Below are 23,497 nucleotides of genomic sequence, written 5' to 3'. Positions count from 1 at the left end.
TAACATAATATTGTGAGAGTCCAGTCCATAGTGGATCTAACATAATAGTGTGAGAGTCCAGTCCATAGTGGATCTAACATAATAGTGAGAGAGTCAGTCCATAGTGGGTCTAGCATAATATTGTGAAAGTCCAGTCCATAGTGGATCTAACATAATAGTGTGAGAGTCCAGTCCATAGTGGATCTAACATAATAGTGTGAGAGTCCAGTCCATAGTGGATCTAACATAATAGTGAGAGTCCAGTCCATAGTTGATCTAACATAATAGTGTGAGAGTCCAGTCCATAGTGGATCTAACATAATAGTGTGAGAGTCCAGTCCATAGTGGATCTAACATAATAGTGAGAGAGTCCAGTCCATAGTGGGTCTAGCATAATATTGTGAAAGTCCAGTCCATAGTGGATCTAACATAATAGTGTGAGAGTCCAGTCCATAGTGGATCTAACATAATAGTGTGAGAGTCCAGTCCATAGTGGATCTAACATAATAGTGAGAGTCCAGTCCATAGTGGATCTAACATAATATTGTGAAAGTCCAGTCCATAGTGGATCTAACATAATATTGTGAGAGTCCAGTCCATAGTGGATCTAACATAATAGTGTGAGAGTCCAGTCCATAGTGGATCTAACATAATAGTGAGAGTCCAGTCCATAGTGGATCTAACATAATAGTGTGAGAGTCCAGTCCATAGTGGATCTAACATAATAGTGTGAGAGTCCAGTCCATAGTGGATCTAACATAATAGAGAGAGTCCAGTCCATAGTGGATCTAACATAATAGTGTGAGAGTCCAGTCCATAGTGGATCTAACATAATATTGTGAGAGTCCAGTCCATAGTGGATCTAACATAATAGTGTGAGAGTCCAGTCCATAGTGGATCCAACATAATAGTGAGAGAGTCCAGTCCATAGTGGGTCTAGCATAATATTGTGAAAGTCCAGTCCATAGTGGATCTAACATAATATTGTGAGAGTCCAGTCCATAGTGGATCTAACATAATAGTGTGAGAGTCCAGTCCATAGTGGATCTAACATAATAGTGAGAGTCCAGTCCATAGTGGATCTAACATAATAGTGTGAGAGTCCAGTCCATAGTGGATCTAACATAATAGTGAGAGAGTCCAGTCCATAGTGGATCTAACATAATAGTGAGAGTCCAATCCATAGTGGATCTAACATAATAGTGTGAGAGTCCAGTCCATAGTGGATCTAACATAATAGTGTGAGAGTCCAGTCCATAGTGGATCTAACATAATAGTGTGAGAGTCCAGTCCATAGTGGATCTAACATAATAGTGAAAGTCCAGTCCATAGTGGATCTAACATAATAGTGTGAGAGTCCAGTCCATAGTGGATCTAACATAATAGTGTGAGAGTCCAGTCCATAGTGGATCTAACATAATAGTGAGAGTCCAGTCCATAGTGGATCTAACATAATAGTGAGAGTCCAGTCCATAGTGGATCTAACATAATAGTGTGAGAGTCCAGTCCATAGTGGATCTAACATAATAGTGTGAGAGTCCAGTCCATAGTGGATCTAACATAATAGTGTGAGAGTCCAGTCCATAGTGGATCTAACATAATAGTGAGAGTCCAGTCCATAGTGGATCTAACATAATAGTGAGAGTCCAGTCCATAGTGGATCTAACATAATAGTGTGAGAGTCCAGTCCATAGTGGGGCCAGCAGGCAACCGTCCCGAGCGGAGACGGGTCAGCAGCGCAGAGATGTCCCCAACCGATGCACAGGCTAGCGGTCCACCCCGGGTCCCGACTCTGGACAGGCAGCACTTCATCCATGGCACCGGACCTGTGCCCTCCCTCCACGCAGGAGAGTGGGGCAGAGCAGAAAAGAAAAGAAACGGCAGATCAACTGGTCTAAAAAGGGGGTTTATTTAAAGGCTAAAGTATACAAATGAGTTTAAGATGGGACTTAAATGCTTCTACTGAGGTAGCATCTCTAACTGCTACCGGGAGGGCATTCCAGAGTACTGGAGCCCGAATAGAAAACGCTCTATAGCCCGCAGACTTTTATGGGCTCTGGGAATCACTAATAAGCCGGAGTTCTTTGAACGCAGATTTCTTGCCGGGACATATGGTACAATACAATCAGCAAGATAGGATGGAGCTAGACCGTGTAGTATTTTATACGTAAGTAGTAAAACTTTAAAGTCACATTTTAAGTGCACAGGAAGCCAGTGCAGGTGAGCCAGTATAGGTATATATATATAGGTATATATGTATATAGGTATATACAGTATAGGCGTAATATGATCAAACTTTCTTGTTCTTGTCAAAAATCTAGCAGCCGCATTTTGTACCATCTGTAATCTTTTAATGCTAGACATAGGAGGCCCCAAAATAAACGTTACAGTAATCGAGACGAGACGTAACGAACGCATGAATAATGATCTCAGCGTCGCTTGTGGACAAGATGGAACGGATTATAGCGATATTACGGAGATGAAAGAAGGCCGTTTTAGTAACACTCTTAATGTGTGACTCAAACGAGAGAGTTCTTTTAGTAACACTCTTAATGTGCGACTCAAAGGAGAGAGTTGTTTTAGTAACACTCTTAATGTGCGACTCAAACGAGAGAGTTGTTTTAGTAACACTCTTAATGTGCGACTCAAACGAGAGAGTTGTTTTAGTAACACTCTTAATGTGCGACTCAAACGATGAGAGTTGTTTTAGTAACACTCTTAATGTGTGACTCAAAGGAGAGAGTTGTTTTAGTAACACTCTTAATGTGTGACTCAAACGAGAGAGTTGTTTTAGTAACACTCTTAATGTGCGACTCAAACGAGAGAGTTGTTTTAGTAACACTCTTAATATGTGACTCAAACGAGAGAGTTGTTTTAGTAACACTCTTAATGTGTGACTCAAACGAGAGAGTTGTTTTAGTAACACTCTTAATGTGTGACTCAAACGAGAGAGTTGTTTTAGTAACACTCTTAATGTGTGACTCAAACGAGAGAGTTGTTTTAGTAACACTCTTAATGTGCGACTCAAACGAGAGAGTTGTTTTAGTAACACTCTTAATGTGCGACTCAAACGAGAGAGTTGTTTAAGTAACACTCTTAATGTGCGACTCAAACGAGAGAGTTGTTTTAGTAACACTCTTAATGTGCGACTCAAACGAGAGAGTTGTTTTAGTAACACTCTTAATGTGCGACTCAAACGAGAGAGTTGTTTAAGTAACACTCTTAATGTGCGACTCAAACGAGAGAGTTGTTTTAGTAACACTCTTAATGTGCGACTCAAACGAGAGAGTTGTTTTAGTAACACTCTTAATGTGCGACTCAAACGAGAGAGTTGTTTTAGTAACACTCTTAATATGTGACTCAAACGAGAGAGTTGTTTTAGTAACACTCTTAATATGTGACTCAAACGAGAGAGTTGTTTTAGTAACACTCTTAATGTGTGACTCAAACGAGAGAGTTGTTTTAGTAACACTCTTAATGTGCGACTCAAACGAGAGAGTTGTTTTAGTAACACTCTTAATGTGCGACTCAAACGAGAGAGTTGTTTTAGTAACACTCTTAATGTGTGACTCAAACGAGAGAGTTGTTTTAGTAACACTCTTAATGTGTGACTCAAACGAGAGAGTTGTTTTAGTAACACTCTTAATGTGCGACTCAAACGAGAGAGTTGTTTTAGTAACACTCTTAATGTGCGACTCAAACGAGAGTTGTTTTAGTAACACTCTTAATGTGTGACTCAAACGAGAGAGTTGTTTAGTAACACTCTTAATGTGTGACTCAAACGAGAGAGTTGTTTAAGTAACACTCTTAATGTGTGACTCAAACGAGAGAGTTGTTTTAGTAACACTCTTAATGTGTGACTCAAACGAGAGAGTTGTTTTAGTAACACTCTTAATGTGTGACTCAAACGAGAGAGTTGTTTTAGTAACACTCTTAATGTGTGACTCAAACGAGAGAGTTGTTTTAGTAACACTCTTAATGTGCGACTCAAACGAGAGAGTTGTTTTAGTAACACTCTTAATGTGCGACTCAAACGAGAGAGTTGTTTAAGTAACACTCTTAATGTGCGACTCAAACGAGAGAGTTGTTTTAGTAACACTCTTAATGTGCGACTCAAACGAGAGAGTTGTTTTAGTAACACTCTTAATGTGCGACTCAAACGAGAGAGTTGTTTAAGTAACACTCTTAATGTGCGACTCAAACGAGAGAGTTGTTTTAGTAACACTCTTAATGTGCGACTCAAACAGAGAGTTGTTTTAGTAACACTCTTAATGTGCGACTCAAACGAGAGAGTTGTTTTTAGTAACACTCTTAATGTGTGACTCAAACGAGAGAGTTGTTTTAGTAACACTCTTAATGTGTGACTCAAACGAGAGAGTTGTTTAAGTAACACTCTTAATGTGTGACTCAAACGAGAGAGTTGTTTTAGTAACACTCTTAATGTGTGACTCAAACGAGAGAGTTGTTTTAGTAACACTCTTAATGTGTGACTCAAACGAGAGAGTTGTTTTAGTAACACTCTTAATGTGTGACTCAAACGAGAGAGTTGTTTTAGTAACACTCTTAATGTGCGACTCAAACGAGAGAGTTGTTTTAGTAACACTCTTAATGTGCGACTCAAACGAGAGAGTTGTTTAAGTAACACTCTTAATGTGCGACTCAAACGAGAGAGTTGTTTTAGTAACACTCTTAATGTGCGACTCAAACGAGAGAGTTGTTTTAGTAACACTCTTAATGTGCGACTCAAACGAGAGAGTTGTTTAAGTAACACTCTTAATGTGCGACTCAAACGAGAGAGTTGTTTTAGTAACACTCTTAATGTGCGACTCAAACGAGAGAGTTGTTTTAGTAACACTCTTAATGTGCGACTCAAACGAGAGAGTTGTTTTAGTAACACTCTTAATATGTGACTCAAACGAGAGAGTTGTTTTAGTAACACTCTTAATATGTGACTCAAACGAGAGAGTTGTTTTAGTAACACTCTTAATGTGTGACTCAAACGAGAGAGTTGTTTTAGTAACACTCTTAATGTGCGACTCAAACGAGAGAGTTGTTTTAGTAACACTCTTAATGTGCGACTCAAACGAGAGAGTTGTTTAAGTAACACTCTTAATGTGTGACTCAAACGAGAGAGTTGTTTTAGTAACACTCTTAATGTGTGACTCAAACGAGAGAGTTGTTTAAGTAACACTCTTAATGTGCGACTCAAACGAGAGAGTTGTTTTAGTAACACTCTTAATGTGCGACTCAAACGAGAGAGTTGTTTTAGTAACACTCTTAATGTGTGACTCAAACGAGAGAGTTGTTTTAGTAACACTCTTAATGTGTGACTCAAACGAGAGAGTTGGGTGGAAGATAATACCCAGATTCTTTACCGAGTCTCCTTGTGTAATTGTTTGGTTGTCAAATGTTAAGGTGGTATTATTAAATAGGTGTATAATTGTTTGGTTGTCAAATGTTAAGGTGGTATTATTAAATAGGTGTATAATTGTTTGGTTGTCAAATGTTAAGGTGGTATTATTAAATAGGTGTATAATTGTTTGGTTGTCAAATGTTAAGGTGGTATTATTAAATAGGTGTATAATTGTTTGGTTGTCAAATGTTAAGGTGGTATTATTAAATAGGTGTATAATTGTTTGGTTGTCAAATGTTAAGGTGGTATTATTAAATAGGTGTATAATTGTTTGGTTGTCAAATGTTAAGGTGGTATTATTAAATAGGTGTATAATTGTTTGGTTGTCAAATGTTAAGGTGGTATTATTAAATAGGTGTATAATTGTTTGGTTGTCAAATGTTAAGGTGGTATTATTAAATAGGTGTATAATTGTTTGGTTGTCAAATGTTAAGGTGGTATTATTAAATAGGTGTATAATTGTTTGGTTGTCAAATGTTAAGGTGGTATTATTAAATAGGTGTATAATTGTTTGGTTGTCAAATGTTAAGGTGGTATTATTAAATAGGTGTATAATTGTTTGGTTGTCAAATGTTAAGGTGGTATTATTAAATAGGTGTATAATTGTTTGGTTGTCAAATGTTAAGGTGGTATTATTAAATAGGTGTATAATTGTTTGGTTGTCAAATGTTAAGGTGGTATTATTAAATAGGTGTATAATTGTTTGGTTGTCAAATGTTAAGGTGGTATTATTAAATAGATGTTGGTGTCTAGCAGGACCGATAATCAGCATTTCTGTTTTCTTAGCGTTGAGTTGCAAAAAGTTAGCGGACATCCATTGTTTTAATTGTTTAAACGGGACGGCGTGGCGAAGTTGGGGAACTCCGCACGTTACCTTGACATAGTCCGAGGTCACATTGTTATGGGAGACGCACTGCATCCTGTCAGTAAGATAAGAGTTAAACCAAGACAAGGCTAAGTCTGACATACCAATACGTGTTTTGATACGCTCTAATAAAATATTATGATCAACAGTATGGAAAGCGGCGCTAAGATGAAGAAGCAGCAACATAGATGACATCCATGGTTAGCAATAGATCATTAGTCATGTTTGCGAGGGCTGTCTCCGTAGAGTGATTTGCCCTGAAACCGCATTGAAAAGGTTCACAGAGATTGTTAGACACTAAGTGTTCATTTAGCTGCTGTGCAACAAGGATTTTCGAAACAAAGGGAAGGTGGGACACCGGTCGGTAGTTTACCATGACCCAAGTGGGTCAAGTAAACATGTTGTTTGTTTTATCCCACTTACACGCTGTAGCAATTCCTCTAATGTTATTTCATCAAAAAGAGAGAGACTATTTTGTAGGGCGGTGTCCGTCGTATATACAGTCGTATTTGTCTTAATAGAACCAAGTTGTAGCTGGGATGCGTTGGCAAGTTGACCTGCAATAAGGCGCTTTTGGTAGCCATCCACAAGCTTCTGCTTGACCACTTGACCACTCCTCTTGACAAAATTGGTGCAGTTCAGCTAAATTTCTGACATGGACTTGTTTCTTCAGCATTGCCCACACCTTTAAGTCAGGACTTTGGGAAGGCCATTCTAGAACCTTCATTCTAGCCTGATTTAGCCATTCCTTTACCACTTTTGAGGTGTGTTTGGGGTCATTGTCCTGTTAGAACACCCAACTGCGCCCAAGACCCAACCTCCGGGCTGATGATTTTAGCTTGTCCTGATCAATTTGGAGGTAGTCCTCATTTTTCATTGTCCCATTTAAAGCAGCAGTTCCTCCAAACATATTGCTGGGTATTGTGGCCAAACAGCTCCATTTGTGTTTCATCTGACAACACATGGACAAAGATAAGACCTTTCGGAGGAAAGTTCTGTGGTCAGATGAAACAAATATTTAGCTGTTTGGCCACAATACCCAGCAATTTGTTTGGAGGAGAAAAGGTGAGGCCTTTAATCCCAGGAACACCATTCTTACCGTCAAGCATGGTGGTGTTAGTATTATGCTCTGGGCCTGTTTTGCTGCCAATGGAACTGCTGCTTTAAATGGGACAATGAAAAAGGAGGATTAGCTCCAAATTGTTCAGGACAAGCTAAAATCATCAGCCCGGAGGTTGGGTCTTGTTGGGTGTTCCAACAGGACAATGACCCCAAACACACCTCAAAAGTGGTAAAGGAATGGCTAAATCAGGCTAGAATGAAGGTTTTAGAATGGCCTTCCCAAAGTCCTGACTTAAAGGTGTGGACAATGCTGAACAAACAAGTCCATGACAGAAAAGCAACATATTTAGCTGAACTGCAGCAATTTATTGGTCAAGTGGTCAAGCAGAAGCTTGTGGATGGCTACCAAAAGTGTCTTATTGCAGGTCAACTTGCCAAGGAAGCAAATATTAACATTGCTGTATGTATACTTTTCACCCTCACATTTTCAGTAGACACATAATAAATTCATAAAAGAAGCAAACTTCATGAATGTTTTTTGTGAGCAACAAGTATGTGCTCCAATCACTACATCACAACAACAACAAGTATGTGCTCCAATCACTACATCACAACAAGTATGTGCTCCAATCACTACATCACAACAAGTATGTGCTCCAATCACTACATCACAACAAGTATGTGCTCCAATCACTACATCACAACAAGTATGTGCTCCAATCACTACATCACAACAACAACAAGTATGTGCTCCAATCACTACATCACAACAAGTATGTGCTCCAATCACTACATCACAACAACAACAAGTATGTGCTCCAATCACTACATCACAACAAGTATGTGCTCCAATCACTACATCACAACAAGTATGTGCTCCAATCACTACATCACAACAAGTATGTGCTCCAATCACTACATCACAACAACAACAAGTATGTGCTCCAATCACTACATCACAACAAGTATGTGCTCCAATCACTACATCACAACAACAACAAGTATGTGCTCCAATCACTACATCACAACAAGTATGTGCTCCAATCACTACATCACAACAAGTATGTGCTCCAATCACTACATCACAACAAGTATGTGCTCCAATCACTACATCACAACAACAACAAGTATGTGCTCCAATCACTACATCACAACAAGTATGTGCTCCAATCACTACATCACAACAAGTATGTGCTCCAATCACTACATCACAACAAGTATGTGCTCCAATCACTACATCACAACAAGTATGTGCTCCAATCACTACATCACAACAACAACAAGTATGTGCTCCAATCACTACATCACAACAAGTATGTGCTCCAATCACTACATCACAACAAGTATGTGCTCCAATCACTACATCACAACAAGTATGTGCTCCAATCACTACATCACAACAAGTATGTGCTCCAATCACTACATCACAAAATAATAAGAGTTGTAGAAATGATTGTAAACTCAGTCAGGTCTCAGATGTAAAGTTTTACTACGAATGACGTGTCGTCATGTCGAGTCACTTGGTTTACGGCTTTCTCCATGGTTACTAAACTAACATCAACATATTGTCCCTACTGCGCAGGAATAGTGGGGACAGCATCAGCAACAACTACGACTGCACCCAACGCCACCGCGACGGCTACATCCAATGCCACCACGACGGCTGCACCCAACACTACCGCGACGGCAGCCCCCAACGCCACAACAACGGCTTCCCCCAACGGCACCGTGACAGCTGCACCCAACGCCACCGCGACTGCTGCACCCAACGCCACCGCAACTGCTACCCCCAACGCCACCGCGGCTGCTACCCCCAACGCCACCGCGACTGCTGCCCCCAACGCCACCGTGACGGCTGCCCCCAACGCCACCGCGACGGCTTCCCCCAACGCCACCGCGACTGCTTCCCCCAACGCCACCGTGACTGCAGCCCCCAACGTCACCGCGACTGCTTCCCCCAACGCCACCGCGACTGCTGCCCCCAACGCCACCGCGACTGCTGCCCCCAACGCCACCGCGACTGCTGCCCCCAACACCACCGCGACGGCTTCCCCCAACGCCACCGCGACTGCTGCCCCCAACGCCACCATGACTGCAGCCCCCAACGTCACCGCGACTGCTTCCCCCAACGTCACCGCGACTGCTTCCCCCAACGCCACCGCGACTGCTGCCCCCAACGCCACCGCGACTGCTGCCCCCAACGCCACCGCGACTGCTACCCCCAACGCCACCGCGACTGCTTCCCCCAACGCCACCGCGACTGCTGCCCCCAACGCCACTGCGACTGCTGCCCCCAACGCCACCGCGACGGCTGCACCCAACGCCACCGCGACGGCTGCACCCAACGCCACCGCGACTGCTTCCCCCAACGCCACCGCGACAGCAGCCACCGCGACTGCAGCCCCCAACGCCAATGCGACTGCAGCCCCCAACGCCACCGTGACGGCTGCACCCAACGCCACCACGACTGCTGCACCCAACGCCACCATGACTGCTGCACCCAACACCACCGTGACGGCTACATCCAATGCCACCGTGACGGCTGCACCCAACGCCACCGCGACGGCAGCCCCCAACGCCACAACAACGCCTGCCCCCAACGCCACCGCGACGGTTTCCCCCAACGCCACCGCGACGGCAGCCCCCAACGCCACAACGACGCCTTCCCCCAACGCCACCGCGACGCCTTCCCCCAACGCCACCGCGACTGCTGCCCCCAACGCCACCGCGACTGCTGCCCCCAACGCCACCGCGACTGCTGCCCCCAACGCCACCGCGACTGCATCCCCCAACGCCACCGCGACTGCTGCCCCCAACGCCACCATGACTGCTTCCCCCAACGCCACCGCGACAGCAGCCACCGCGACTGCAGCCCCCAACGCCACTGCGACTGCAGCCCCCAACGCCACCGCGACGGCTGCACCCAACGCCACCGCGACTGCTGCACCCAACGCCACCACGACGGCTGCACTCAACGCCACCGCGACAGCAGCACCCAACGCCACCACGACTGCTGCACCCAACACCACCGTGACGGCTACATCCAATGCCACCGTGACGGCTGCACCCAACGCCACCGCAACGGCAGCCCCCAACGCCACCGCGACGGCAGCCCCCAACGCCACCGCGACTGCTGCCCCCAACGCCACCGCGACTGCTGCCCCCAACGCCACCGCGACTGCTGCCCCCAACGCCACCGCGACTGCTGCCCCCAATGCCACCGCGACTGCATTCTCCAACGCCACCGCGACTGCTTCCCCCAACGCCACCGCGACAGCAGCCACCGCGACTGCTGCCCCCAACGCCACCATGACTGCAGCCCCCAACGTCACCGCGACTGCTTCCCCCAACGTCACCGCGACTGCTTCCCCCAACGCCACCGCGACTGCTGCCCCCAACGCCACCGCGACTGCTGCCCCCAACGCCACCGCGACTGCTACCCCCAACGCCACCGCGACTGCTTCCCCCAACGCCACCGCGACTGCTGCCCCCAACGCCACTGCGACTGCTGCCCCCAACGCCACCGCGACGGCTGCACCCAACGCCACCGCGACGGCTGCACCCAACGCCACCGCGACTGCTTCCCCCAACGCCACCGCGACAGCAGCCACCGCGACTGCAGCCCCCAACGCCAATGCGACTGCAGCCCCCAACGCCACCGTGACGGCTGCACCCAACGCCACCACGACTGCTGCACCCAACGCCACCATGACTGCTGCACCCAACACCACCGTGACGGCTACATCCAATGCCACCGTGACGGCTGCACCCAACGCCACCGCGACGGCAGCCCCCAACGCCACAACAACGCCTGCCCCCAACGCCACCGCGACGGTTTCCCCCAACGCCACCGCGACGGCAGCCCCCAACGCCACAACGACGCCTTCCCCCAACGCCACCGCGACGCCTTCCCCCAACGCCACCGCGACTGCTGCCCCCAACGCCACCGCGACTGCTGCCCCCAACGCCACCGCGACTGCTGCCCCCAACGCCACCGCGACTGCATCCCCCAACGCCACCGCGACTGCTGCCCCCAACGCCACCATGACTGCTTCCCCCAACGCCACCGCGACAGCAGCCACCGCGACTGCAGCCCCCAACGCCACTGCGACTGCAGCCCCCAACGCCACCGCGACGGCTGCACCCAACGCCACCGCGACTGCTGCACCCAACGCCACCACGACGGCTGCACTCAACGCCACCGCGACAGCAGCACCCAACGCCACCACGACTGCTGCACCCAACACCACCGTGACGGCTACATCCAATGCCACCGTGACGGCTGCACCCAACGCCACCGCAACGGCAGCCCCCAACGCCACCGCGACGGCAGCCCCCAACGCCACCGCGACTGCTGCCCCCAACGCCACCGCGACTGCTGCCCCCAACGCCACCGCGACTGCTGCCCCCAATGCCACCGCGACTGCATTCTCCAACGCCACCGCGACTGCTTCCCCCAACGCCACCATGACTGCTTCCCCCAACGCCACCGCGACAGCAGCCACCGCGACTGCAGCCCCCAACGCCACTGCGACTGCAGCCCCCAACGCCACCGCGACGGCTGCACCCAACGCCACCACGACGGCTGCACCCAACGCCACCGCGACAGCAGCACCCAACGCCACCACGACGGCTGCACTCAACGCCACCGTGACAGCAGCACCCAACGCCACCGCGACGGCTGCCCCCAACGGCACCGCGACGGCTGCACCCAACGCCACCGCGACTGCTGCACCCAACGCCACCGCGACGGTTTCACCCAACGCCACCGCGACGGCTGCACCCAACGCCACCGCGACTGCTGCCCCCAACAGCACTGCGACAGCAGCCACCGCGACTGCAGCCCCCAACGCCACCACGACTGCTGCACCCAACGCCACCACGACTGCTGCACCCAACGCCACCGCGACGGCTGCCCCCAACGGCACCGCGACGGCTGCACCCAACGCCACCGCGACTGCTGCACCCAACGCCACCGCGACGGTTTCACCCAACGCCACCGCGACGGCTGCACCCAACGCCACCGCGACTGCTGCCCCCAACAGCACTGCGACAGCAGCCACCGCGACTGCAGCCCCCAACGCCACCACGACTGCTGCACCCAACGCCACCACAACGGCTACATCCAACGCCACTACGACGGCTGCACCGAACGGCACCGCGACTGCTGCACCCAACGCCACCCCGACGGCTGCACTCAACGCCACCGCGACTGCTTCACTCAACGCCACAGCGACGGCTGCACCCAACGCCACCGCGACGGCTGCACCCAACGCCATTGCGACTGCTGCACCCAACGCCACCACGGCGGCTGCATCCAATGTCACCGCAACTGCTGCCCCCAACGCCACCGCAACGGCTGCACCCAATGCCACCGCAACTGCTGCCACCGAAACGGCTGCACCTGATGCCACCGCAACGGCGACGTCCACCGCTACCGCAACGGCGGCACCATTCTCTTATCTGTTTCTCATATGTTCACTTATCTTCACGTATTTCTTTCTGTGGGTCAAGTAGCGTTTTACCCAGTTCAAGACCAACTGAATGATGCCATACCTTTCTAACTTATTAAGATATAATTATTGTGTCAAATGCTTTTGTTAGATCCATAAACAAAGCAGCTGCACATTGTTTACTCTCTATTGCGTTGGTCATTTCCTCAGTTATTACCATCGATGTTGAGATGATGGCTCTGTATCTGTATTGCTTGTCCGCGAGAGTTCCACTGTTATTTATGAATTTGCCCAATCGGTTGTAAAACAATGTTTCCAATATTTTAGAAAGTTGTGGAAGTAGGGAAACAAGTCTGTAGTTTGTAAACTGTTGTTTGTTTCCAGTCTTATAAAGCAGTCCAACTTTTGCAGTACTCATTTTGTCTGGGAATTGATCCGTTTGAAACGGTATGTTGCTGATATATGTTTAAGGTTCTGAAATCGCTTTAATAACCATTTTTTATTGTTTCCATATCAATTCTTTTACAATCATTTGAGGTCTTCCATTTACATTTCCACACAATTTTGATGACGTCCTTGGGGAACAATTAAAGAAGTTAGAGCTATGGTAACCCCCGACTGGATGTGGTCAAAAGGTTCTGGAAGACATGCTAGCATGCATGTTATATGGTCAATGACCCGTTGCAAAGTCTCACCTGTGCCTCTACAAAGACGTTTTACTTGTCGACGGGCATGTTTTTCGAACAATTGGCAGAAATTGTACAAACGTGTTGACTTTTCTCAGACCCGTGCTTAATGAAGTGGGACGCACAGAGAGAAGGTAGCGAGGTGTTTCACTGCTTGTGCTATCTACCTAGATTGTCTACCCAACATAGTTACTGACTTGATTCTGATGTCACTCTATGAACTTTTCTCCAACCAGTACACCAATTTCAAATGAGCAAGTAAGGATCTGCGTAAAGCCTTCAGTACCTGTGTTTCCATTACCCATTACCAAAACCTAAATATCGTATCAATATTAATATATTAATATATTAATATTCCATATTGAAGTGTATCACAAAAGCATGATGGAAACACTTTTTTTCGTTTAGAGGGCACTAAACACCGAAAGGGCGGGGCATCAATGCATGACAACGAGGGCAGACGGGTCGTCTTGGTCTTGCTTCCAATCGACGGCCTACGGGAGCGAGGCGACATTTACGCGTCCTGTGATTGGATACTCACTAGGTTGAGCCGCGGCGGTGCTATGCAGATCAGCAGAGCCACACCTGGGACCGTTAGCGGATGAATTTGAGAACACATACAGTTGATAGACTATTGCAATAGCCAATCAGATCACAAGTTGTTGACAGTACAAATTGTGAGTTCAAATATTTTATTTCTTTATTTTTTCAAATTTTATATTTTTTTGCAATTTTAATTTTGACAGTACCACATAAGATGTGTTTCAACTGCTGATGCGGGTTTATTGATTTTTAAATGCGCCAGAAAATAACCTGTTTTGTACACTGTTGATGTGGTTCAATACAGGGTAAATGTGTTCCTGTATAGTATTTCTCCAACAATCGTCATGTGGTGACATCGATGATGCTATTTTGAGAGGTCATCATTGAAGTCGGACATCACTGAAGGCCTAGGTGGGAAACGCATGGCCCGCCACTGATATATATATATATATATATATATATATATATATATATATATATATATATATATATATATATATATATATATATATATATATATATATATATATATATATTATATATATATCCATCCATCCATCCATCTTCTTCCGCTTATCCGAGGTCGGGTCGCGGGGCCAGCAGCTTAAGCAGGGAAGCCCAGACTTCCCTCTCCCCAGCCACTTGGTCCAGCTCCTCCCGGGGGATCCCGAGGCGTTCCCAGGCCAGCCGGGAGACATAGTCTTCCCAACGTGTCCTGGGTCTTCTCCGTGGCCTCCTACCAGTCGGACGTGCCCTAAACACCTCCCTAGGGAGGCGTTCGGGTGGCATCCTGACCAGATGCCCGAACCACCTCATCTAGCTCCTCTCCATGTGGAGGAGCAGCGGCTTTACTTTGAGCTCCCCCCGGATGGCAGAGCTTCTCACCCTATCTTTAAGGGAGAGCCCCGCCACCCGGCGGAGGAAACTCATTTCGGCCGCTTGTACCCGTGATCTTGTCCTTTCGGGCATAACCCAAAGCGGATCGATACAGCGTCCGCATTACTGAAGACGCCGCACCGATCCGCCTGTCGATCTCACCATCCACTCTTCCCTCACTCGTGAACAAGACTCTGAGGTACTTGAACTCCTCCACTTGGGGCAGGGTCTCCTCCGCAACCCGGAGATGGCACTCCACCCTTTTCCGGGCGAGAACCATGGACTCGGACTTGGAGGTGCTGATTCTCATCCCAGTCGCTTCACACTCAGCTGCGAACCGATCCAGCGAGAGCTGAAGATCTTGGCCAGATGAAGCCATCAGGACCACATCATCTGCAAAAAGCAGAGACCCAATCCTGCAGCCACCAAACCGGATCCCCTCAACGCCTTGACTGCGCCTAGAAATTCTGTCCATAAAAGTTCAGAACAGAATGGACAGAATGGGTGACAAAGGGCAGCCTTGGCGGAGTCCAACCCTCACTGGAAACGTGTCCGACTTACTGCCGGCAATGCGGACCAAACTCTGGCACTGATCATACAGGGAGCGGACCGCCACAATCAGACAGTCCGATACCCCATACTCTCTGAGCAAGGGTTAGGGTTAGGGTTAGGGTTAGGGTTAGGGTTAGAGAGCACTGCCCACAGGACTTCCCGAGGAACAAGGTCGAATGCCTTCTCCAAGTCCACAAAACACATGTAGACTGGTTGGGCAAACTCCCATGCACCCTCAAGGACCCTGCCGAGAGTATAGAGCTGGTCCACAGTTCCACGACCAGGACGAAAACCACACTGTTCCTCCTGAATCCGAGGTTCGACTATCCAGCGTAGCCTCCTCTCCAGCACACCTGAATAGATCTTACCGGGAAGGCTGAGGAGTGTGATCCCACGATAGTTAGAGCACACCCTCCGGTTCCCCTTCTTAAAGAGAGGAACCACCCCCCCGGTCTGCCAATCCAGAGGTACCGCCCCCGATGTCCACGCGATGCTGCAAAGTCTTGTCAACCAAGACAGCCCCACAGCATCCAGAGCCTTAAGGAACTCCGGGCGGATCTCATCCACCCCCGGGGCCTTGCCACCGAGGAGCTTTTTAACTACCTCAGCAACCTCAGCCCCAGAAATAGGAGAGCCCACCACAGATTCCCCAATATATATATATATATATATATATATATATATATATATATATATATATATATATATATATATATATATATATATATACATATATACATATATACATATACATATATACATATATATACATTAGAGATGCGCGGATAGGCAATTATTTCATCCACAACCGCATCACAAAAGTCGTCATCCACCCGCCATCCACCCGAACTAACATTTTATCAAAACCACAACCGCCCGCCACCCGCCACCCACCCGTTGTTATATATGTAATATAGACGACCATTTACTTTTGTGGTCATTGACAGCGATCGATAGCACTTCGGCTTTGACTGCCCGTTGCTGGAAGGATACTTCGTCTTCGACAGCTGCTGGAATCTGAAGAAATCGGTTATTGTTTTATTTTGTTCAGGCGCGAAACAGGACAGTCGCGTGCGGGTTAAGGACCCCCGGCAACTTTGTGACTTTATTGGACACAGCCCTGGAAGTAAATGGGGGGGGGGGGGGGGGTGTTTGTAGTGGGGAAGAAATTTGGCGTGACAGCTGCAGCAGTGCCTGATGAATAATTGCCTGTTTCAAAGAGTGCTGCTCCTTTTTCGTATGTGGGTAACAACATTTAACTATGTATTTTTTTTTTCTGAATTGGTTCAACTGCCACCCACCCGAATCTATTTAAAATCGTTTTTTTTTCATCATGCATCCGCCCGACCCGCGGATTATCCGCGGAGTCCGTGGTTGTGTCCGCAAACCGTGCATCTCTAATATATATATATATATATATATATATATATATATATATATATATATATATATATATATATATATATATATATATATATATATATACATATATATATATATATACACATATATATATATATATATATATATATATATATATATATATATATATATATATATATATATATATATATATATATATATATATATATATATGTATATATATATATATATATATATATATATATATATATATATACATTTATATATATATATATACATACATATATATATATACAGTATATATACATATGTATATATACACACATATATATATATATACATATATATATATATATACATATATATATATATACACACACATATATAATATATATATATATATATATATATATATATATATATATATATATATATATATATATATATATATATATATACATATATATATATATATACATATATATATATATATATATATATATATATATATATATATATATATATATATATATATATATATATATATATATATATATATATATATATATACATAGATATATATATGTTACGGCTCAGACTCCTGCCAACGCCTCTCATCCGTCTGTGCGCACCTGGCGTCTCCGCCCCGCAGCAGCCGCCAGCTGCAAACGATCACCGGCATTCTGCACACCTGCACTTAATGAAGGACCTGCCTTCATAAGCTCGCAGAACCTGCCAGGCGGCGCCGGAGTATAGTCTTCCGTACCTGTGTAAGCATCCAGTGTCTGGCCATCCCGCGATCCCCTGCGACTTCCATGTTTCCGTTGTGTCTGATATTCCTGTTGTCTTCCCGCAGCGCTTCCCGTGTTCCCCTGTGATCCCTTGTTGTTCCCCTTGCTCCCCCGGACTGCCTTTTGGATTCTTGACCTCCCGCTTGGACACGTTATTCTCTGACGCTTCTCTCTCGCCCCTAATCACCTGCCTGCCTCATGGACTTCCTCATCTCTCGTTCAACACTTTGGTAACACACACTTCAGCTAACTACACACATAGCCTTACACCACATACACGTATGGATCTAGTTCACACTCCACTCTATTGTTTATTTGTATAGTTTGATTATTATATATATATATATATATATATATATATATATATATATATATATATATATATTTTATATATATAATAAATCATTGTTCACACTTCCCCCTGGTGTATGTTTGCCGTCACCTCCCCTTAGTAAACCACAACAATATATATATATATATATATATATATATATATATATATATATATATATATATATATATATATATATATATATATATATATATATATATATATATATATATATATATACTAGGCCTGTGTGTATTACTTTTTGCTTTGCACGTGATGATTGATGCATTCAGGTCAAAATTGGGTGCATAGATATTGAAAAAAAAACATTCAAAATGCACATTATATGCTTAATATGTTTATTACATTCATGAAAGAATGTCTGTGTTATGTTCTCCAGTTGCTAGATATCCATCCATCCATAGTCTTCTGCTTGCATGGGTCCAAGTCAGCCTTTTGTCATTGCATGATAAAAAAGAAAGCTTAAATATGCACAAGACTGCAACAAACAGAGTTACTGCACATACCCGCAGTCTAAAGAGACTTTGCACACACAGATGACAGTAGTGTGTTACAGGCGATGTCATCCCAGCATTTGCCGACTGTTAACAAAAGCAAAATGTCAACTCTTCCTGACAAATAAAGTGACTGAGATTGGCCAGCAGTTATTGACGTAAGATTTACATGGAGAAGATACAAATATTCTCACATCTTAAATCAGTCATCAAATACTGTGACCTACCTTGATTGTTGGTCTGCAGACAGCACTCTCCTAGTGTGTCATCTGGATTTTGTGGACACCAGAAAGTTCCAGACATGCCAGTACCATCACTCTAAAACAGACCTGGGCATTGTACGGCCCGCGGGCCGCATCCGGCCCTTTGCGCATCCCTGTCCGGCCCGCGTGAGGCCAATCATAAATTACAAAATACATTTTAAAAAGTATCTATGTCGAGTGTGCAATACAACGGTGCTGCTTTTGTTTTGAAAAGCGTTATTTGTATTACTTCCGTGTGGACGTATGCGCGTGTGCAATTGTGAGTGAATTGAACGGCGCAATTACAAATTACAAAATAAAGTTTAAAAAACATCTATGTCGTGCGCGCAATACAACTGTGCTGCTTTTATTTTGAAATGTGTTATTTATGCCGTATGTCCGGGGGGAACCTGTGAGTGAAGGTGCATAGAGACAAGTGATGAGACGCTAAAAAAAAGAAAAGTTGATGAGGAATGGCGTGTTTCCAACAAGAGATGGACTGCCAAGTATTTCTTTACATAAATTAATGGTAAAGCCGTGTGCTTAATGTGTGGTACACAGGTTGCTGTGTTTAAATATCATTTTAATCGCCACTACACGAAGAAACACGAGGGAAAATACCGGAATGTGTCTGATGAAGCGCGCGCAAGGGAGGCTGATGCGTTGATGGTAAAACTGCAAACCCAACAAGGACTTTGTGCCATATTTCACACCCCCAGAGATGCAGCCGTCAGGACAAGTTTCGTCATTTCTCACAAAAGCGCCAGAAAAAGTAAGGCGTTTTCTGACGGAGAGTTTATTAAGGAGTGCTTATTGGACTTTGTTGCGCTGATAATGCCCGGAGACATGGACTGTTTTTCGCTAACTTTGGATGAGAGCTCTGATGCAGTCAATTAAAGAGACAACCACAGGTAATGACTTGTTCACAGAGGTAAATGCGTGTTGGGACAAGCTGGCAGGTGTGACAATCCAATCCACTTTATTTATATAGCACATTTAAACAACAACATGTTTCCAAAGTGCTGCACAACAATATTACAAACAATATTCAAATATTATCCTTAGCTCCACCAATGACTGAATAAAAAGAAAAAACAATTACATATAAAAACCAATATAAAAAACAATATAAAATAAATATGATTAAAAACTATTTTTAACAACAGATGGTTGTCCAAATCTGATGGGGACAAATGTTGGATAATGCAGGATAAAGTGACCATCAAAAGCAATCTGCTTTTGTATAAAGTTAAGTTAGGTTAAATTAAATTATTATTATTATTATTAATTATTATTATTATTATCATCATTATTATTTATCTTACGGTATATCAAAAATAATATTGAGCAAAATTTAATTGAAATATTGTCGTGTGGCCCTCCAGCAGTGCTCGGGTTGCTTATGCGGCCCCCGGTGAAAATTAATTGCCCACCCCTGCTCTAAAACCATCTTCCAGCCTGTACGAGTAGTGAACCATGTTTGCATCAAAACACACCAAAAAAAATGTTATTACCATTTGGCAAGCTCAGCCTCCAATCCATGCTTCTGATTGAGTCAAGGTCCGAAGGAATTTATGCTCGTCATCCTGGTGTATTGATGCAAGGTTCCCTGGTCTGGTATTGTCTCTGCAGCGGGTAGAGCCAGAGAAACACGTCTCTTACACACAAAACCGCCTGAGCATCAAATAATGCTACCCACCGGTCGTTGTGTTTTTGCCAGTTGGGTGGACAAAGTGACGCTAGAGTATGAGTATGGTTGGCAGCTGCATCTAGTGAGGACTAGCAAGAACCAGTGACTTTTCTGTTTCTGTGTGTCAATCCTGTAAAAGCACATTTTCTGGTCCCGACCAAAAAAATCAAACATTTATTTTTGTCTCTTATCGTTCACGCTGGTCTTTTTGTCATGGGAGCAGAGGCTGTGCAGTAAGAAACGTGTGCTAAAGTAAGGTTATTTTATATTCTGCTTGGTTTACCATCTTAGATTTCACAAAAAGCTGCTAAAATATACTTTTAAACAGTGCTAACATTTTGTTAGCAGATCCCCCTGATCAGGAACTCCCTTGGTGATCTGGGTGCATCTGTTAAAAGCAGCCTCAGAAAGCTTGGGGTTGTGTTGGATCAGTCCAAGTGTTTGGAGGGTCACGGTCATCAACTGACCAAAAACTGTTTTTATCATCTCAGAAATATTTCTAAAGTGAGAAATTTGTTGTCAAAATTGGATCTCAAAATGATCATTCAAGCGTTCATTTTGTCTCGCATTGACTATTGAAATTCTCTTTTCACTCTTCTCAACAAGTCAACACTAAAGAGACTTGAGACGGTACACAATGACTTTAGACCGGTGCACCCAGAACAGTCCATATCACCCCCGTTTTATCCAGTCTTCATTGGCTTCCAATTAAATTCCGCATTGAGTTTACAATTTTAGTCCTGACATTCCGTGCGTAGCATGATGGGGCCCCTCAGTACATCACTGACTTGTTATGCTCCTACTCTTCAGGGTGCAGCCTCCGGTCTTCAGGCCAGGGTATTCTAAAGATCCCGAAAACTCGTTTTAAATGTTGACAAGGTTCATTTAGCCTACTGATGTGTATTTATAAATGGTTGATTTATAAAGGCTAGTAAGGTAAAGTTTTGTACCTGACAAGTTTCCCTGCCTTCCGCCCGAAACGCAGCTGAGATAGGCTCCAGCGACCCCCCGCGACCCCAAAAGGGACAAGCAGTAGAAAATGGATGGATGGACAAGTTTCCATCCCACTACCTTAGGTGGGATGGAAACATCTATATAACACGTCACAGACGACGTCACGCTAACATCACGTGACACCTCTGATGAAGACTGCAGAAGCAAGGTAGCCGAAACTTGTCAAGTACAAAACTTTACCTTAGTAGCCGATATAAATCAACCATTTATAAAAACTTGTTTTAAAAGCCGTGGAGACCTGGCATTCCAGGCTATAGCTCCCAGACTCTGGAACAACTTGCACCAGTCCCTCCGTGATCTTGACTGTTGACACTTTTAAGAAACATTTGAAAACTTCTCTTTTTAGTAAAGCTTTTAGTTAATGCACCTTTTAACTATCATTTTTATTTCACTTTATATCCTTTTTATGACGTTGCCCCTGTTGTTTTCATTGAATTGTTCTTTTACTTCACTTATGTTTTGTACAGCACTTTGTGATTTTATCTGTGAAAAGCCCTAATGTACTTTCTTGTTCTCTCTTATGTTGTCACTTCTGCATGTTGTCATTTCTAGAGGTCAATTTGTGTCCTTGTTACGAAAAACTTTTTTGGACACTGAATTTATGTAACTGAATTTTTTTGCATTTGAATTATGCAAAGTGATTTTTTTTTAATCAAATGATCCTGACAATTTCATTAAATACAACTTTTTCAGCAAAATATGAATGTTTAAAATAAAGTATTTAACAATTCTGTGTAAAACAATTTGTGAAGAAAAATTCAGTGCAGAAATGTTGGTTACTTACAACAAAATCCTTTGAATATTCCTGCACTGACTTTTTTATAATACATTTTTACTCACTGAATTTTAACACATTATATTTTAACAAGCGTTTTCTTCTAAAAAAATACACAGTTTGCTCAGAAATGTTTGTTTAATGAAATTGTCAGCATGATCTGATGAAGACCCAACCCTGGAGCGGTCTGGCCCAGTGTTGGGATGATGGCGTTTACCTGGGACCAAACCAACCCTACTAGCAGAGCAAAGGCAACCGAAGCAAAGGTGACATTCTGCGCACGCAGCAAGTGGTCTTCTGATGCTCACCGTCAGCTGTAGCCAATGCCACCATTGCACAAAGAACTCAAGTCACAGTCAGCCTCTTAGCCAGGACGACGGAGCAGAAGTTGAGGATGACGGACTGAAAAACCTTTGAAGTCACACAAAAGAGCTGCTGAGTCGTCACAATCTGCATGAGAGATTGTGGGTACAAACCTGCAAGTGAGAGCTCATGGACAAGAGCTGCTCTTGTATAATGTCAGTTAACCTTGAACAGTTCATTTATTGCTGTGTTTTCTCTCAACTTGACTTTGATCTCTGTCAACAAAAATCAATGTATTATTCCATACAAATATTGAATCACACGCTTGAACAAACATGAGATAGACCGTAAATGTTTGTGTAAACAACACCAAGTACTGAAGATCACATTTGAGGGACTTTAAAGCGAGGGTGTCAAAAGTGCGGCCGGCAGCAAATTTGAAAGGGATAGGGTAAGAAATGTTATTTTTTTTATTACTGACACATCAGTATGGACAGTTCATCCGTTGTTGCAATATGAATGAACTTAATATTTCATGATGTATATTTTATTGTAAAACTGTTTTGAAAATGACCCCGCCTTCTGCCCGAATGCAGCTGAGATAGGCTGCAGCACCCCCCGGGACCCTGAAAGGGACACACGGTAGAAAATGGATGGATGGATGTTTTGAAAATGTGTGTATCAGAATTGAAGCAGCAGGTAAAAAAGATAATACAACTCTGAGTTAGTCAATTGGCATTTTATGTATTATAAATACCATTGAGCAACATACATGTTTCAGTTAAACAAACATAATATTTACATGACATAATATGATATGTTTTGAGGCAAGTTATACATTTCCGATTTGCTGTATTATTTCATGGCGATCCCTCGGTGTGTGTTGTGGTAATAAAGCATAGCTTTCTCATTTCAATGAGAGGGGAAAAAAATCACATAAAAAAATACATTATGATGTTGACTTTTTGTACTCTTTTTTAGGTGGCAAATAATTACAACATTGAAGATGCTTTGAAAATGACAA

The 23,497-nt window shown here is 44.4% G+C and overlaps 1 long non-coding RNA gene across 1 annotated transcript; it reads right to left on the bottom strand.

Annotated features, from left to right (window-relative positions):
* Positions 1 to 18,282: 18,282 nt before the first annotated feature.
* Positions 18,283 to 22,632, bottom strand: LOC133633454 (uncharacterized). Its single transcript, XR_009821758.1, has 4 exons — positions 22,479 to 22,632; positions 20,206 to 20,317; positions 18,462 to 18,536; positions 18,283 to 18,387 (listed from the first exon to the last, which is right to left on the bottom strand). It is a non-coding gene; the product is annotated as an uncharacterized LOC133633454 (long non-coding RNA).
* Positions 22,633 to 23,497: the final 865 nt, after the last annotated feature.

The sequence above is a fragment of the Entelurus aequoreus genome, linkage group LG18 (assembly GCF_033978785.1).
Source record: "Entelurus aequoreus isolate RoL-2023_Sb linkage group LG18, RoL_Eaeq_v1.1, whole genome shotgun sequence".
Classification (NCBI taxonomy): Eukaryota; Metazoa; Chordata; class Actinopteri; order Syngnathiformes; family Syngnathidae; genus Entelurus; species Entelurus aequoreus.
The sequence above is the reverse complement of the archived record's forward strand: the minus strand, read 5'-3'. Positions and strand labels throughout refer to the sequence as shown.